At 39.8% G+C, this 13,064-nt stretch overlaps 1 protein-coding gene across 1 annotated transcript in view; it reads left to right on the plus strand.

The window, feature by feature from the left end:
* Positions 1 to 6,724, plus strand: part of LOC145403080 (uncharacterized) — a 60,474-nt gene extending 53,750 nt beyond the window's left edge. The window contains exon 15 of the mRNA XM_080274914.1: positions 6,543 to 6,724. The gene's annotated coding sequence lies outside the window, so the exon portion shown is untranslated. The remainder of the gene's footprint in view (positions 1 to 6,542) is intronic.
* Positions 6,725 to 13,064: the final 6,340 nt, after the last annotated feature.

A 13,064-nucleotide genomic window follows, 5' to 3' on the forward strand; every position in this document is an offset into this window, starting at 1 on the left:
TAAGTATACTATATATACATTTTTTAATAAGTAATCATGGATCTTCTTACAGCTAAACAAAAAAAGTTGAGAACAAGTGGGTGCGATATACTGTACATGGGTGCAGTGTACTATAGTATTCCTAAATTGTCATATACAGACCATTATTTACATGTGGGGTAGGAAGGACCTGGGTAAATTATGCCACTACATTATAACTAGCGTCACAACTGTTGTTCTTGCTTTTATTGTGCTTTATCACCGACATTCACATCTTTACCCATGTCACCGTAGTATTGAGTATTTTTAAGAGACAAGGAATTTAAATCTAATGACAAAAAAATACACACACACACACACACACACACACACACACACACACACACACACACACACACAAGTTTACATCAGAAAGTGTAATAAATGAGATACTTAAAGTGACCTGGAAATTAAGCAAAGAGGCGGGGATGGAAAATATTATAATAAGAAAAGATCTGAATGAAGAAGAAAGAGAAGTTTTAAAATCATTAAAGGAAGAAGTAAAGGAAAAAAATGATAAGAGGACAGAGGAAGAACGTAATACTTTTTTTTGGAGAGTATTGGATATGAAAGTAAGGAAATGGTATTTAAGGAAATAGAAGTGAAGGAAACTAGGGGGGATGGTTGTGAAAGATCAGAAGTTGAAGAAGTGATACGGACAGAGAGTAGGAGAGAAGAGGGTATTAATAATGTCAAAAATAATTTGAAGGTGATATATACTAATGTTGATGGATTCATATCGACAAGGATTGAAATTAATGATTTCTTGAGAGAACATGAACCTGATGTCATGTGCCTTGTAGAGACCAAATTAAGAGAAGATATTGATGTTCATTTGGGAGATGGTAAATACAAACTGTGGAGAAAAGACAGGAAAGAAAAAAAGGGAGGAGGAGTGATGATAGCAGTGAAGAACAACATAAATGTAGATACTGTGGAAATGGGAGAAGGCAGGGCTGAAGTGATATATATGAAATTAGAAACTGGAGAGAATGTTAAGAGAGATATGGCGGTAGTGTATGTTCCCCCAAAGACGAGAGCATGGAAGGATGACGAATACCATGAGATGTTGTCAGATATGGCTAGCTACTTGCAAAAAATAATTGAGAAAAGCAATAATATAATTTTGGTGGGTGACTTTAATTGTAAAGAGGTGAACTGGGAGGAATGGTACTCAGGAGGCGGCGAGGATTCGTGGGGTACTATGTTATTAAATATAATAATGAATAATGTGATGACGCAGTGGGTCAAAGAAGAGACACGGTTTCGAGGTGAGGACACACCAACAAGGTTAGATTTACTGTTCACCAAAGAACCCGATGTAATAGAATCATTGGAATATCTCTGTCCTTTGGGAAAAAGTGATCACGTGGTCATTGAGTTCCAGATGTTAATAGGAAACGTCGAGCCAAGAGACGAGCTTCATAGACAGGGAAGATACAACTTTGGCAAAGCAAATTTTACAGGATTGAGAAACTTTTTGAAAATGCGGATTGGAGAAAATTCAGAGAAACAAGAGAGATACAGAGGAAGTGGGATATGTTTCTAGACCTCTATAATTTGGGAGTGGAAAAATTTGTACCAAGAGTAAGAGGGAAAGAAAACAGGAAAAAGGAGTGGTTTAATAGAAGGTGTATGATAGCCAAAAAAGAGAAAGATAAGGCGTGGAACAATTGGAGAAAGAGAGGTAACGACAGAACAAAGGAAGAATATAAAAGAACAAGAAACGAATACACAAGAATACGTAGGGAAGAAGAAAGGAATTTTGAAAAAGGTATAATTGACAAATGCAAGGATGAACCCAAACTGTTTTATAGATTTGTTAATGGCAAACTGAAACAAAAGGAAGGAATCACCAAGCTGAAAGTAGATGGAGAGGTCTTTAAGGATGCGGCAATGCAAGCAGAAATAATGAACAAACGTTTCCAGTCAATTTTCACTAAAGAAAAGGAGCTTGTGGAAGGGGAGGGAGTGATTAGAAATGTTCCGGTGATGAAAGATATAAAAGTGGAGGTGCAGGAAGTGTATAAATTACTGGAAACTCAAGATGTAAGGAAAGCCCCAGGACCTGATGGAATTTCTAATTGGGTACTGAAGGAATGCAGAGAACAACTGGCGGATAAAATTCACAGCTTAATTGTATGCTCACTGGAAGAGGGGAAAGTGCCAAAAGAATGGAAGAGGGCAAATGTGGTACCAATTTACAAGGGAGGAAACAGGGAAGAACCCTTGAATTATAGACCAGTGTCTCTAACCAGCATGGTCGCAAAATTGTGTGAGAGAATCCTGAAAGACAGATGGATAAAATATCTGGAAGAGATGAATATTTTGGCTGAATGTCAGTTTGGATTCAGAAGTGGAAGGTCATGTGTTTCAAACTTGTTGAGCTTTTACTCAAGAGCGATTGATGTGGTACAGGAGAGAGATGGTTGGGTGGATTGTGTGTACTTAGACTTAGAGAAGGCCTTTGACAAGGTACCTCATAAGAGACTAATGTGGAAACTAGAATATATAGGAGGACTAAAGGGGAAACTTCTGGAATGGATGAGAGACTTTTTGAGAGACAGACAAATGAGGACAGTAATAAAGGAAAAGATGTCTGGATGGAGGGAAGTAACAAGTGGAGTCCCTCAAGGCTCAGTGTTGGCGCCAGTAATGTTCCTGATTTACGTAAATGATATGGTAGATGAAGTGAACAGTTATGCGAGTCTGTTTGCTGATGATGTAAAGATCTTGAGGAAGATAGAGGTTGAGGAGGATTGTAAAATACTGCAGGAGGATTTGGATAGGATACACAATTGGAGCCGGACGTGGGAAATGAAATTTAATGTAAAGAAATGTAAAATATTGGAAATGGGTAAAAGTACCAGGAGACCATCACTGAATTATTTTTTGGGTAATGAATTAATCACAAAAAGGAGAGAAGAGAAAGATTTGGGAGTGCTGGTCCAAGATAGTTTGTCACCAGAAAAGCACATTAACAAGATAGTTGGAGAGACTTATAAGCTCTTGACTAACATAAGAGTAGCATTTCATTATATGGATGAGGAAATGATGAAAAAATTGATAGTGGCCATGATCCGCCCCAGGTTAGAATATGCAGCGGTAGTGTGGTCCCCACACAAAAAGAAAGATATAAACAAGATTGAGAGAATACAAAGAACAGCAACCAAGATGGTCCCCAGTCTGACAGACCTGTCATACAGAGAGAGGCTGGAAAAACTGGATTTGCCTTCGTTAGAGGAAAGGAGAAAGAGGGGAGACATGATTGTGGTGTTCAGGACCATGGTGGGAGTAGATAAAATTGACAAAGAAGATCTGTTTGTATGGGATAAGAGAGCAACAAGAGGACATGGAATGAAATTGAAAAAGTCAAGCTGCTTGAAGGATATCAAGAAATATAGCTTTCCTTACAGAAGTATAGACTTATGGAATAGCCTGGACAAAGAGATCGTCCAGTCTAAAAACTTAAACGAGTTTAAAGTTAAATTCGACTTATTGGGAAACAGCGACGGAAACCCACGAGCATAGTACATTCCGTGTATATCACAATTAGGTATATTCTTAAATATTTGAAACGACTTAGACAAAGAGGTGGTGCATGAGAAAAACATTCATGTGTGTAAAGGTAGACTTGATAAATGTGGATATGGAGACAGGACAACACGAGCATTGCTCAATTCCTGTATACTACAAATAGGTAAATACAAATAGGTAAATACACACACACACACACACACACACACACACACACACACACAGTGGTAACGTTCCCGCTTGCCAACTGGTGGATGGGAGTTCGTGCCTCGCTCAGGTTGTGAAAAGTTTCACTGACGAAGTGGGTGGTTACTGTCCCCCTTGAGCAAGGGGACGGGTGTGTGCATGTGTGAAGGTCACAGCCTTGCCCTTAGATCGGACTATATGACTTCTCAGCTCCCTTCCGGGAGGGTAAAAGCTGACAATCACGACCATCAAGTGATCCTGACCGAACCAGTGAATTACACACACACACACACACACACACACACACACACACACACACACACACTCACCATCCTTACCTATATCACCATAGTCTAGAGTAGTTTCAAGAGACGAGGAATATAGATTTAATAACAAAAAAATTACATTAGGGGGGAGGGCAAACAAAAGCTTAGCCTCAGATTCACATGGTAGGTAGACCCATCACATGGTAAGCTGATTGATGTCCCTACAGCGGTGCCAAGGCTGCTGACTTAATTTGCATCACTGCACATATATATAGCAGTTTGAGCTGATTTTTACTCTCTGTCTATTTATCTATTATCAGACGCCTTAGGGCGGCCACATACAAATCGCCTCCATGTTGCTCTGTGCCCCGCCATTTCACTGCCCCGCTCCCAGCTCACACCACCCTCTCTCATATACCTCTCCACTCCATCCCTCCATCTCATCCTTGGCCTCCACCTCACTCACATACACTCCCCTCGTCAGTCTCACACTCTCCATCCTCTCCACATGGCCAAACATTTACGTTTCATCACCTCTTATAGGCAGAATTTTTACTTTACATCACCTCTTACGGACCAAGGCAACTCCACCCTGCGTGCTGTTAGTGGAGAGGCCAAGTGTTCAGTCCACCCAGGAGCCAGGTTCACCATGAAGCCTTATAATGAATTCTGTGCCATAGATGTGATTTGATTTTTGCAGGAATTAGGAGAGGAGTGCGCAGTTAAAAAAAGAGAGAAAACAAAAACAAAACTATCACAGAAATATGATTGTAGGCCATCCTGTGCTGTTTTTTTGTGCAGGAAGAACAAAGAAAGGATACAGTTCCTTTTTGTGTCTCACTGCCTGCAAAAAAAATATCTTGGTTACAGCAGGCATACACTGTAAATCTGTGTGAATGTCGTCCAGAGGCATTGGTTGATATAGGGGACAATCTATCTCTCTATCTATTGCCAGACGCCTTAATCCCGTAAGGGGTGGCCACAAACAAATAGCCTCCATGTCGCCCTGTCCCCCGCCATTTCACTGCCCTGCTCCCAGCTCACACCCCCCTCTCTCATATACCTCTCCACTCCAACCCTCCATCTCATCCTTGGCCTCTCCTTCCAGTTACAAAAACAGTACAGTATACTGTACTCTGATCTATCTTGGCCTAAAATTGCCCATCTCCATCTTGAATGCTGAGTTTTAACACTAGATTGACATTAAATATGATGTAGGTTATGAAGTGTTGTGGAAAGAACGAAGAGGTGTGGTAGTGTCATTTTCTATCACTGACCTATGTGAAATAAGTTAGAGGGGCAAAACCTGGATTGGGTAAAGATGAAAATATTATACAAACCCCAATGAAAGTTCTAAACAGGATATAATGCCTCCTCCACTTAGAGAGGTTGGTGCATGGCATAGAAATGACATCATCAGCTGCATGGAGTTGGTTGGATGAATTATGTACATAGAAAAAAATAGAGCATTATATTGGTGAGAGAAAAGGAAGAGGAAGAGGAGTGTTTGAGAGAGAGAGAGAAATATATGAGAACATAGTAGCTTGGAGGTAGTTCTGTTGTTACCATCCCCTATCAGCGGTTCCCAAGAGGAAGCAAGGCATTGTCAGTGATGATGAGTACATGACACGGAATCCCATTTTTAACTTGGTAGTCAGCAGATTGATCCTGTCTGTCCAGGTGTATGTGAAGTGCATGTACTGTGCTAAGGAAATTTGCTCCGCCCTTCCTCCCATCCTGCCAGCCCCACCCCCAGAATGTGTACAAAGGCTAGACTTGCAAGATGGAGCCAGGATTCTGTGAGCTGGAGTGTTGTATGAATGATTATGTGGCTCATTTCACTGGGCATGGTGTTGATAGGTCTCTCACTTTCATACTTCCTGTCTGTCTTTCTGTGTGTCTATTGCCAGACGCCTTAATCCCGGAAGGGGTGGCCACAAATAAATCACCTCCATTTCACTGGCCATCTCCCAGTTCACACCCGGTCTCTCATATACCTCTCCACTCCATCCCTCCATCTCATCCTTGGCCTCCCCCTCCTTCCCCCCTCCACCTCACTCAATACACTCTCCTTGTCAGTCTCTTGCTCTCCATCCTCTCCACATGGCCAAGCCACCTCAGTGTGTTTCTCCAAATGCTTTCTATCACATTCACATCATACTTTCCCTTTCCTTATTTTTGCATGCTTCCTCACCTCATCCAGGGGTGGGCACAAGGTCAGGATAACAATAATGAATCTTTATCTGTATCAGTCCATATTAAGACCACTGCGTGACTGGACCCTCTCGTCAGACAGAATGGTAGCCAGAATTAACTCTTCCTCATGCTGATAAAATATCAGAGGGTAGAGCATTAATATCAGAGGGCAGAGCATATTCGAAGGAAGAATGATGCATATTGAACCCACAGAGTTTAGTTAAAAGTACAGTACAGTTATATATGTATTCTGGTTTATATTATCATGAAAATATTATTAAATTTTTATGATACAGTGTATAGCTTCTTCATTTATCCATTGTTTTTTTTTTTTTCCAGGTTATAATTATGCACAGCCATGGACAACATGCTCCTGTGTGACAACAAAAGAGAGCATCACCAACAATGTGATTTAGGGCTGGTGCATAAACTGAACTAGTATATGCTGTCCAATCTAATCTAACCTGTCCTAACCTAACCTAACCTAACCTATCCTAACTTAACCTGCCCTAACGTAACCTAACCTACCATATCCCAGCCCTATCCTAACCTAACCTAACCTACCATATCCCAGCCCAGTCGCCCTAACCCAGCCACACCCAATGCAACCCAACCCAACCAAGCCCATCTTAGCCCAACCCAGCCCAGTCTAACCTAACCCGACAGTCGTTGATGGGTGCACAATCGATCTTCCTTAGAATTTACAAGCCATGTAGCCAGGGAATGGTATAGCGACAGTTTTGACCGTGTAATCCAGGTGGTCATTTTTAGCTTATTCTTGCTACTCCTTCACGATTTTATTAGCAGGGATTTTTCTATATTAGCAAAGGGGTTTATTAAGGCTGTGTCTAACTCCTACAGTCTCAAAAGTATCTTATAAACTGAATACAAATTAAGGCCTCATAGTGAAAGGGCTTAATAGGGCTGTATCTCACCTGTCCATTTTTTAAAGTTTCTCATGACAGACTTTTTTTTAAACTGGAAAGGTTAGATACAGCCTTCATTAACCCCTTTCACAGCTTTTTTGAACTAGGAGGGGTTAAGTATGGCCTCCATTAACTTCTTCACAACACCGTGTTTTCATTTGTTGAAAATATAGCACTCCCAAGCATAAAATAATATCGTGATTACATTAAATTTGATGAGCTTTGGTTATGGGATGTAAATAAGTCACATTTTTACTAGTTAAATTGACATTCAGATGTGATTGCACTTGGCCATCAGCTGAGCTAAAAGGTGTTAGGGATCTTTGTCATGTTAAAGTAAACATATTATAGTAAGTTAGTTTCCTACACAGTAAAATCATTTAGTAGCAGCCAGAATAAAATAAAAATGAAACCTGTGGGCTAAAAGGGTTAGCTGTATAATTTTTTTTTAGTCCCTGATTTATTTTATTTATGTGATATGTGATATTCATTAGGGCATAGCAGTTAGAGTACCCTAGATGGAGTGATGACCTTGCATGGGTTTGAGCCCCAAGAGATTGCTAGAAGATTTTCGGTAATATGGTGCCAGCAAGGAGAGTCGCCTGGTCATGTACCCTTGAATGTACTGGAATACAATAGTGTAACTTCACGCACTTGCACTTCAAAGATGGTACTTTTTTTTTTTTTTTTTTTTTTTTTTTTTTTTTAAATGAAACTAGTATTGTCTTTTAATACAGTAAGTTCTCATTATAAGTAACCCTTTGTATATTATGTCCATGTCCCACACTGCTACAGGCTCCAACAGCTGTAGGTCAATGTAGGAAGGGCGTCACTCACTGAATCGGTCTTCCTTTTTTTTTTTTTTTTAATGCAAGGAAGAAGGAACCAAAGGCCAGGAGCCTGCAAACCGTTCCATCCGAGAAAAAAAAAAAAAAAAAAACAATACAAAAGAGAGCCAAGTTCAAGATCCGTTCATTTTGAGATGCCTGGACACACTGCGTCCTAGGGTCAGCCTTCCAGTGCAAGCTTCTCACATTCGTTGTCATTATTTACCAGATAATATCACTGTATGCTTGCCAACTACACTTCACAGATTTTCACAAGTACCGGAGCTACACTAACTTCGCAAGGCCACAAGTCAGCCTAAACAGACTGAAAACTCCTCTGTTCTCTCTCCCGTCCATTTATAACCTTCCTTGATACTTGAATGTTCTACCACATACTCATAGCAACAACAGTCTTCCATTCCAGGGCATCTTACTTTATGTAGCACTCAAAATGCATTTTCATAGAAAGTGAAATCAGATTACATAATTTAACAAAGTCACCTAAATAAAACATTATAGAGAAAAGTGAATAAAAATTAGTGCATAACTTTACAAAATACCTCCACTTACAGCAGCAGGCCATCTGGGAACACTGACTAGTAACTGAAAAGGCACGAAACATTGGGAATTTTCCATCAGCACTCCCACTTCCATCCCTACGTGTCAAGTGGGGTTGGTGGAGGATTAGTGCCCCTCCCTGTAAAACAATTAACTCTAAGCCCTTGGCCACCCCATTTGGGATACATGGCGTCTGGCAATGAATGGATGAATGAAAAAAAACTCCCACTTCTCAACACTATATTCTTTTGTTATAAACACTCCGGCTCCTCTGGCTCATTCTTGACTGACTAAAATTATGTGGTGTTGACTGGAATAAGTTACTTGGGCTGTCCTGGTCGTGGGAAGTTATTGGCACCATTATTAACATGTGCTGCTGTGTCTCATCTAACTTAAAAATAAAGAGAGAGAGTGAAAGAAAAAAGATGGCATTAGCTGGAAGAGAATACTTGAGTTGTGGTAGCCATGAAAGGATGAAGTATATAAAAACTGTGTTGCATGGGTATACATAAAATTGATTGGCCGGTTTTCCCCAGTTGACAGTATCAGTTATGTGGAAGATATTGTGATATTGTATTATGGAATGAATTGTGATTATATTTTGGATCATATGTCTGTGCCACATGTGGTAGCGATTGTGTGTAAGAAATTGCCATGTTCTGTAGCATCCCTGACGCCTGATGAGGAGTGACATTTGTCATAAGTGTTTCAACATCCACCCTGTTATTGGCTTGCCAGGTGCCTAGGGGCCTGTGGCTTGGCTGCCCAGTCCACACACTTAAGACACCAGTAACCAACTTTTTGCTGATGAGTGGGGTATATGAGCAATGAACCCTAACCATCCCTCAGGATTACACCCTGATGGAGCATTTTAACCCAGTAGTCCACCAGCCATCACTCGTTTAAACATTTTTTCAGTCAAAGCACAGCCCTTAATTATGGTTTCCCAGACTTTCAGTATTTTTCCATTAATCATGAAGCAGCCGTGGCTCAGTGAATTAGATTGCTCTGCTCTGACTGAAGAGTTGGAGGATTGAATCCACCCAAGGGTCATTGGTAAGCATCAGGAAGGGCATCCGGTCATAAAATGCTACACACTCCAATCCAAAAGTCCTCTACCCAGGGCCAACGCCTTAGCCCTGCGGGGATACCTGACGTAAAACCAATCATAAATCTTCCCAAATTCAATGCTTATTGCCATATACATAAGGTACCCAGAGTTGTAGTGGGTAGAATGTGCCAGTGGAAGTGACAGCCATGCATAGGTTTGATGTCCAAGTGGGAACTGGAGGATTTTCAGTCCTGTAGTGTCAGTAAGGGAAGGAGGCTGATCATCACCCTTAATGTACTGGCATACTCTAAACCAGCTTTGGACCCCTATACCACAGAGAGGGTCATTAGGATAGGCTGCTGGTGTTTTGCCTCAGTTTAAATAATGGGTGTTTTCCTGATTTTTTCCCTATTCCAGATAGGAAGAACCCAGTGCTGGGAGCCTGCGGAACTTGTCTATTCAAAGGGAAAATAATTAAACAAAAAATTCAGGATCCATTCACCTGACATGCCTGGTAAAATATTCTAGTTTTAACCCCTTCATTCTGCAGTACTGTATTTGTTAAATATTCCCACAAACTTCCTATGATTTTACTCATCCATGGAAAGGTGTTCACCAACCTTCATGTTTAAATTGTCTCCAGACCTTAATGAAATTTGAGGTGCGTAGAATTAAATAAAAAATACAATACATTACTGGTCTGAAAGAATTAAAAAGAGTTGAGGTCATAGGCAGTGGAAGGAAGAGACTGAGGAGGATAGTTTTTTATAATTGAGGAAATTAAAAATTAGCTTTTTAGGCAACAGTGCATCTTTATAGACTTTTTTTTCTAAATCAGTTGTGGACTTAACCCCTTAATATAATGAAATAGTTAATATACTTTTGAGTTATATTCTTGTTAATACAAGACTGTTTTATTTACAAGTAACTTAGATGCCCTTCAGTGAACAGATTAATACCAGGCTGTATCCTACCACTTCAGTTTGAAAAGTCTTTCCTTACCGGATGGAAATTGGCAGGTTTTAGCCTAAGTAAAATATTATTGTTATTATTGTAACCCCATTATTGTTATTATCGTAACCCCAGGCTCATCTGTATATGAACCCAGTGAACTGCAGGTGTACGTTGTCCTTCTGCAGTCCACCATTCTCCTTTGGGGGAATAGGGAGGGAGCTGAGTGGAATTTACATGACTGGGTCGATCCACCACCCAGTTACATCAGTGCCACCCAATCAAGGCACCCTTCTGCAGCGGTGTGGACTTAGAGCAATAAAATAAGTACATTAAAAAAAAGGGTGACTTATAATTAGAATTTACTGTAATGAACTTTTATCAATCATGTTACTGTATAGATATCTTTCCAATAGAGGCAGATGTTGAATGAATGGATGGTTAGTTCCCACATTTAGAGACAATGATGATAATGATGATGTTTATACAAATCTGTGTACATTTTGTGAACATAGGAAAAATATTTGTAATGTCAAATTTAATTGAAAGGAATAAAAGTTTATGAATATATTTTTACATAATATTTTAGCTATACATATAATGAAATAGAACCATCAGTCATTGTAAAGTCTGGAAAACTCTGCTCTAAAATGAACAGAAAACAGTGTATAATAGCAGTAATGGAGTAATATACATGTGCAGTATGTACAGTTATGCTTAGCCATTACAAGACCTTCCTTAAAAGTCGTCTGGGACTCCCTCAAAGCCTTTTGAAATTGTCAGCCTCACCCTTGAACTTGACTTTGTGGTTTTCTAAAAGCCTTGGCCTCATTATTTTGAATTTAGGTAGGGAAAAACTAAATACCAGTCGGCTGTTTTGCTTTGAAAAATGTGTTGGGCACCATGCAAAACAGTTTGGATTAGAGACTGACAGTGCCGTGTAAAACATGTGCTGTGCAAATGGAATCTATTCTAAATGAGGGTCTGCTGTACACCATACTGTATTTTGTTTGCCATAACCTGGGTAACGAGCACTGCTGGGCTGGTAGTATGTATGGTGGAGCAGTCACCCACCGTTTCACTTCTTGAGTAGTATATGTTTCACTGCCTCATCCAAACATCTAGGTATAAAGCCACAATGTTGTCAGTACTTTTGTGTATTTGTCTCTTAGAGGGGGTGGCCTCAAACAAGTCACCTCCATCATCCTCCCCTCTGCCATCGGCCTGCCCACCCTCTGGCTCTCATCACCCCCATTCACACACCTCTTCACTCTATTGCTCCACTACCACCAGAGGAGAAATTTTGTGTGCACAGTTCCTTCCATAAATATAAAAAAAAAAATACAAGTAGCATGAGGTTTGCTTGAAATTTTGTCTGATGAGCTTTTTTTTTTTTTTTTTTCAAACTTATTTTATTTATTTATTAATTTATATATTTATTTATTTTGTGAGGGACCTTAGAGACATTGGTGTGCTCCAGTAGGAGCTGTGATTATTGGGATCATATACTTGTTAGTTAGGGAGAGACCCCTGGCACATTTTTGTTATCAATTACTTTGTGCCACATGTACTTTCGTATTCATTTGTATGTTGTCTATTCATTCTGTGCCAGATTGTGAAGGTAAAAAGGCAAAGCTGGGGACAGATGCCAGGAGGTGCTTGGACACGGTGCCCCTCCCGGGAGCCAACTTTCCTCAAATTTCCCTGCACCTCACTGTGGGAAGGACTGTAGTCCAACTCTAGTGAGATGCTGTGTACCACAAGGGTATGCTGTACCCTTACATAGTATAAGTACACTACTGTGCTGTGCCTGTAGGGCAACCAGCGCTGTAACCGATATGGTTTGCCAAACTAATATGTCGCCGATATTTGCATCTTTTCCGATACCAAACCATTACCGATGCAGTATTTACCGTCGACATCAGGATATTGGATATAGATGGAAGAAACATTGAAATTATTTTTATTGAAGTTTTCATTCATTGTTTTGCCTGATTCTGTGTGAATGAATGCTATTACCTTGAAACTGTTTGCAGCATAACCCTCCGTACGCCAGGTGAAAAAGCATAACCAATGCTATGTGGGGTCTTGAAAGACCACAACTTAATTTTTGGACTTCTGGCATATGCACAAAGTTACAAATGTTAAATATTGTACATATGTTGCCCAGGACATTGCACATGCAGCCAATCCACCGTGTGTCCCTTTTGTGTTTTATTTACTGTATGTTATTTTTTTTTTGTGTGTGTGTGTCCTTTTTAATGAAAGTAAGATTTGTATGATTTTCTTCAAAATTTTTGAAAGTTTGCACATGTAATGAATAATGTGGCATATATATTTAGGTTGCATCATTTTTATTCATTCGGTATACTCTTAACATAATAAAATAAATGTATTATTGGTTATAGTACCACAGAAAAAAATAACACAGTTATGAAAATTTAATTACATGAAAAGTTTGGTTGAATCTATGTTCAGAACATAAACAAGATTGACATTTATATTCAGAAAGCCCCTGAATGATTTATGAATCAAGTAAACATAAATG

This window comes from Coenobita brevimanus, chromosome 60 (genome assembly GCF_032717465.1).
Source record: "Coenobita brevimanus isolate Jiangsu-jjx chromosome 60, ASM3271746v2, whole genome shotgun sequence".
Classification (NCBI taxonomy): Eukaryota; Metazoa; Arthropoda; class Malacostraca; order Decapoda; family Coenobitidae; genus Coenobita; species Coenobita brevimanus.